We start from the raw sequence: 6,478 nt of genomic DNA on the forward strand, positions 1-6,478 counted from the left end.
ACACACACACACACACACACACACACAAAGTGTTCAGGCCGTAGACGAGCAGCGGACTGGTGATTGATTTCTCTGGGTAAGAAAAAAAGCACCTGACTATATATGAAGAATGAAGGGTGGAGTCTGAGGGGCCCACTTACTGACAACAGCAGCAAGGAGCCAAGTGTGTGTGTGTGTGTGTGTGTGTGCGGGAAAGAGACAAAGGAGGAATCTTTCCCGTCTGTCCTTGCACAAGTGTGTGAGACTCAGAAAGTTGGGAACTTTTCCTGCTTCTCTGTGAGTTTGTTACTGGGAAGAAGAGCGGCTCCCATCACTCCCATCAGTCCAGCTGTGCCTCTTTTTATCTTCACTTCCGCTGCCTATCAAGTCTGCTTCTTCATGCTCCCCCTTCCCCCGCCACCCTGTCCACACCGGGACTAAAAACAGATGAACACTCGACCAACTCCACCGCTGCACATCAAAGGCCAGAGATGGAGAGACAAAGAAACTCCTTCGGTCTTTTTCCCAACTTATCCTGTTCATTTAAAAAAGCAAAAAGTTTTCTATGTGATGAAAGCGAGTTTCTGGAAAGTATTATGGTAGTGCAAAATATCCACCTTGAACTTATTTGTGGATTTCATAAATCATTAAAATGGACCTGTTATACAAAATTCACATTTTGGATGTTTTTGTACTTCAGCTCTTAAAATCGACTCAGGTGATTTTGGTGAGTGGAAAACAAATTGTTCCAAAACCTTCCGACTTTAACATCACAAATCAGCAGGCGCTGCTCACCATATAACCCCAGTGAATCCCAGCTCGTTACCTAGCAACCCCAGGAGAGTTCCTCCTGTCACCTAGCATCCCAAGCTAGCAGTATGTGCTGTACAATGGCTCCTGGAAAAGACAAATATTTTGTTGTCGACTTACCATCCAGAAACAACTTCCTATATTCTTGTTGGTTGTACAGGAGGCTCCACTTCTGCCTTTCAAATATGTACTGGTGTATAGCTGTGCATTTGTTTGCAGCCGTTTTCACGTGCAAGTGTAAACTTGTTTGGATTTAAAGTGACAACAGGCTCAAACACAGCTCATTCTGAATGGAGCTCAAAACAGGCAGAACTGAGGAGACTGAAATCTAATTTTCTAAAGTTATTTTGTGAAAAACATGTAATGAACATGTTTTGTATAGGCCACAAAGCTATGCTAACCTGTTCAAGGAAGAATGACAGGGTCACATTTAAACAGCAGCAGCTGAAACAGACTTTAAAGTTTGTGCATCGGCTATAATCTGTAATTCTTATATTTGCTAAATAAGGATTATTAGAGTATCATTCATTGCAAATTAACATCAAGTAAAGTAAGCTTTCAATAATAAACGGATTTATTTATTATTTATTCATTATTAGGAAGATTATTAGTGAAAGCAAAAAATGTGAGGCAAAATGTCAAGAAGAAGCCATGAGAACAAAAATCAAACCAGGAGAGAAAATATTGTGATGAACGGATGAATTTGATTTGACTGAATTTGATTCAGTTCAATTCAGAAAAAGTTCATGTACTAAAAAGGAAAATTAAAGTTTGTCATAATTCATATCTTCAAAGAGTTTCCAGTGATGGTGGGGCTGGAAGGATCTCCAGTAGCAGTCAGTCTCACAGAGAATCTGAAGAGGCCTCTGACTGAAGACTTTCTTTATGAGAGTCTCATGGCCATCATGACGAGCTAATAGCTAAATATCCGAGCAGAAGAGACAATTTACTACAGTAGCATGTTCCGGATGACCCAGTCAGTGTAAGAACTGCTAATCCACCTCATTTGCTTTTGCTGCTCCTCTTTAAATCTATCTGGCTGTGTGGTTAGAAAGACGTTGGAGTTGGATATATGATCCAATCCTGTTGGTTTGAATTTTCTCCTGTTCTCTTTACAACTTTTAATTCATCCTGGAAGGAAAATAACCCGATTCACTGAAATCAAAGATTCATTAATTTTAAGACTTAAGTCTTAAAATAGTCAGCTTCCCCCTGCAACTCGTGCTGTGGGTGCCAGTAAATGTGAATGGCACTTTGAGGTTTATTTTGTTCTGTTTTGCAGTTTATGTCATTTTCACAAAATAAATATGGCGACTGTTGAATATAACAATAAACTTAGAAAATAAACAACACTGATTAAAAAATAATGGTGAAAGAAAGCTGAGTTTAGATGGATTTTTTTCAGATTAGAGTTTTTTTGTTAACCGTCTGTGTCAGTTTGAACTTCTGTCTCTCTAATCAAACTTGTCTAAATAAATAAATAAAAAAAAAAATTCTAATATTTTAATCTGGTTTAAGCAGGACAACAACAAATTTGACAGTTTCAAAGAGGTAGAAAAAAAAATCACTCGTTCCTCATAAACCTCTACCTGCTTGTGTTTATTTAAATCCTTTGGAAACAAACTGTTGCATTCGTAGCACAAATGCTAAAACCCAAAACGTGTTTTTCATGTTTTTTGATAAAAACTGACGAGTTCCCAATGGCGACTGAGTCAAAAAGCTCCTTCAAACAATGAATTACTGTAAGTGAGGGAGTCAGCGTGTAGGAGATATTTAAATTGTGGTTTTCCCACAAGTCTGGCAGTATATTAACTCCAAAAAGGGGAGAGGGGGTGTTTATGTGAAAATACGAACCAAAAAAAAAAAAGTATCTGTAAGTCATGTGCTCTCCAGTCAGCTTCCCCCTGCAACTCGTGCCGATCACCTGTGGTGTTTGTCTGCGCATCAGAGGAGGAAACCTCCAGTCACAGTTGGTTCGGCTTCACTGCAGCGGCGGTGGCAGCGGCGGCTCTGCAGGATGCTCTGCTGTTTGCAAAACTCAGGTAGTGGGAGAGGTGTGGAGATAACGGAAAAAGAAACCGAGAGATGAAGAGAAATTAAAAAAAATCACTTTCCTGCATCCAAATTACACTTTAAAATAACCCAAAAGTTAAAGAAAAGCACAAAAACCCAGTTTTAGTGCTGAAGAACTTTATTTCCTACATAAGGATTGAGTAATATTTGTTATTTTTATTTTTAAAGCAAACAAGGAAACAGAAACCGAGGAAAACAGCTTACGATAAGATCAGAACACACAGTTCCTATATCTGCTGGTGACTCTGGTTGCTGAGCAGAATGACTGGAAACATCCGTGATGCTGCATGGTTCAAACCACATTACACACACACACGCACACACACGCGCACACACTCAACATCCCAGTGATGTGGTGAGGCGCAGAACAAGCTCACAAACACCATACCGCTGCACAGAACTCTGCTGCAAACGTGTTCATTAGAGATGTGGAGAAAAAAAAAAAACACACAGAGTGGGCAAGCTGTGACACCAAAACCACACTGTTAGCATAAAACGCTACAGACGCCACCAGCCTTCACTCTCTACCTGCACAGAAACACTGAAACAAGTGGCTCAGTGCACAGCCTGCACCAAGGTGTTTTCTTATTTCCTGTTTTTGGTTTTCTTGGTCTCCTTTTCTTGCGTCACTTTATGCGTACATTGTTTGTTTATGAATGTGAATGGTCAAGTGCATGCATCATTAGATGTGTGTGTTCAGCAGAGAGGTGCTAACCGTGGAGCTGTACATGCCTTTGCATCACGTGTTTAATATTACGCAGACGTCAGTTGGGACACTCTGTCCAATTGTTGAGATGACGGAGAGTGCAGATAAGATAAGATGCTCTGAATCAAAGGAGTGACGACTGACGGATTCACAGTTACGACTTGCTGCAACTAAACAATGATCTGCATCTGTACAATCAAAACAAAAGCAAGCAGAGACACACAAGAGCAAGCAGAAGACTGGATCCCACTTAAATCATGTCATTATGCCTTCACAACTGCAAAGGGCTAATTTAAATAAAACTGGAAGAACGCTTAAAAAGAGCACAGCTTCCTACAATCAGCCAGGGAAATTATCTCTAAAGTGAGAAATATTTCATGTTTTGATCCACTTTTAGTTAAATAACTTTTACTTTATAAAATGTGCGGTGTTCTGTGTTTTACAGTCATTTCATAACTGTAATGAAATGACTGTAATTATGGCTGTTGATTTCAACCTTACAGTAAATTAAAATAAAGTTTTGAGAAGTAGAGCGGTATTTTATTTTAAATGTTTGAAGGTAGCATCACCTGATAAACATTTAAATTTACAGTAAACGGGTTAGGCTAGGACCGTGGGTTACAGGAAACAAGTTAACCAGTTTAATATCTCATATTTTCCCAGCAGCAAGAAGAGGTCAATCTATAATTTGTGTACGAACTATAAAAACAACGTAAAAAATTGTTTAACAGAATTTATTTTGCATTATTCACTGTTTTATGTATGTTTCATCATGCTGTCTTGATGCTCTTGGGGCCCCCTGGTGGTGTGGAGGCTCCAAGCATCTGTTTATCTCGCATATCTTCAGCTGGCTCTGTATTTGGCCATTTATACGCAGAGTTGAGTAGTAACTAATTACATTTACTCAGTTATGTTTACTTGAGTAACTTTTTTGGAATAAATGCACTTTTAGGAGTATTTTTACTTTTACTTGAGTAATTTTATGATGAAGTATTTTTACTCTAACTTGAGTAAAAATTTCTAGATTTTCTAGCCACTGAATGAAAAACATGTTTTAACCAAAAATTCACCAGACTCAAACCTGCAGTGTTTGTTAAAGTTTCATATGTTTTTATTGAAAGAAACTGATTTGTAAAAAAAAAAAAAAGAAAAAAAAGATTGATTTTGGTATTTTTTTGTTACTTATGTGAATTATTGTCAATTTGGTCCTTGAAATACCAAAATTTCCACTTAACTTTATATTTTGGTCCATCTGATTGTGTAATTTTTAAATATTAAATGATTGACAATTTGATCAGTTACTCAGTACTCGAGTAAACATTTTACCAAATACTTTTTTACTCTGAGTAATTTCTTAGATGGCTGCTCTTTACTTTAAGCAGTGCTGCTCTCACTTGAGTAAAGGTTTTGGGTGCCACCTCTGTTTGGTTGGAGTTCATATATCTGTCTAAATGTATTGCTGGATTCTGATTGGTTACTTCACTATTTGTCTTGTCACGCAACTTAGCATGTGTCCCTAATAAAGTGGCAGCTGAGTGTGTTTGTGGCTCTTGAGCTTCTAAAAAAAAAAACATTTTCTGAAGTTTCTTAATTTGTGGCTTCCCCGTATTGTGCAGCGTCCTCTGCTAGCTGTGCTGTAATCACGCTTTCATATATAGTTGTATTTCTGAGTAGCGCTGATGCGTAGGTGTGAGGGCATGTGACTGTGTGTGTATGAACCAGCTGGTGTCCTAATCAAAGTTTCTCATCTCCTTCACATCGCTACGCTCAGCCTGTATACCTGTGTGCCGTCTTACGTACGCTGTGGTTTCTCTGCTCGCCCTGCAGTACGCTCGCATGAGAGCTGTTTATCTCCGCACCGTGGCTTCCTCCTCAGCATAAAAAACATTTTGTCTGTACCTCTGTGCCACTACTCCCCGTTTTGTCTTTCATGTTTGTGCAGCTGAAAACGCCGCGACCTGAAAATGAAGCGTGACGTGTTTGGAGGCTGCGGCTCCCGGCTTCTGGTGTCAATCCTTCCTGTCTGAGCGCAGATCTGACGGTTTGTTTTTGGGAGAGAACGCTCTGCAGGCCTTCACACAACAACACACGCACCGACAAGCACTCCAGGAAGTAAAAACACACAAAGAGAGAGATGCATGTCAGGAATCCTGTTACATAACAGCCCGCATTGCACTGCTTTCTGACATGGGAAACTCTACACTGCAGCTCAGTCGTGCTAAAAGTCATGCAATGACAAGCAGCTACCTCGGCTACACTCCGGTTACTCATCTAAGCCGTTTTGCAGAAGCAGGACTTGTTGCTCTGCAGATAAGTTTAGATTATTGCACTGATTGATAATAAGCCCAATTCTAAGTCTGTTTGAAAGATAACCTCTTCTGGCACGGTGAAGGCATCACAAAGTATTGCATAACATCTGTGGCCTAACCAGCGACTCAAAGATAACATTGTAGGGGAACTTTGCAGTGTTGTTTTTAAATCAAATCAAGAGATTGTTTCATAGATTCCTGCTCAACAGGAGTGGCACAGCAACTCAAATTGTTGAAGAAAATCAATCAAGGACAAAATAAGTCAGTTTTTTTTCATCTTGGAATGAGAGAAAAAGAAATAAAATGAAATAAATGTGTAAGACAACTCAGAATCTGTGTTTCTATTGACCATTTAATTGCACAATTTGACATTTTGAAAATAAATTTGCTCAATAGAATGATCATTTGCAGATAAAAAGTTTTGATGAGGTAGTTTTTGACCATTTTTTGCATCACAGGAGTCACTTGATCAACAACCGGATGTTACCACTGCAAAAACCGCAAAGAAGACAACAGGAAGCTGCTGGAGGATGACTTACCGCATGAACAAACATATTTACGTACGATTTTAATGCCGTTTTCTTAATTAGGTGTTAAAAAA

Source organism: Poecilia formosa, unplaced genomic scaffold, assembly GCF_000485575.1.
Source record: "Poecilia formosa unplaced genomic scaffold, Poecilia_formosa-5.1.2 Scaffold406, whole genome shotgun sequence".
Taxonomy (NCBI): domain Eukaryota; kingdom Metazoa; phylum Chordata; class Actinopteri; order Cyprinodontiformes; family Poeciliidae; genus Poecilia; species Poecilia formosa.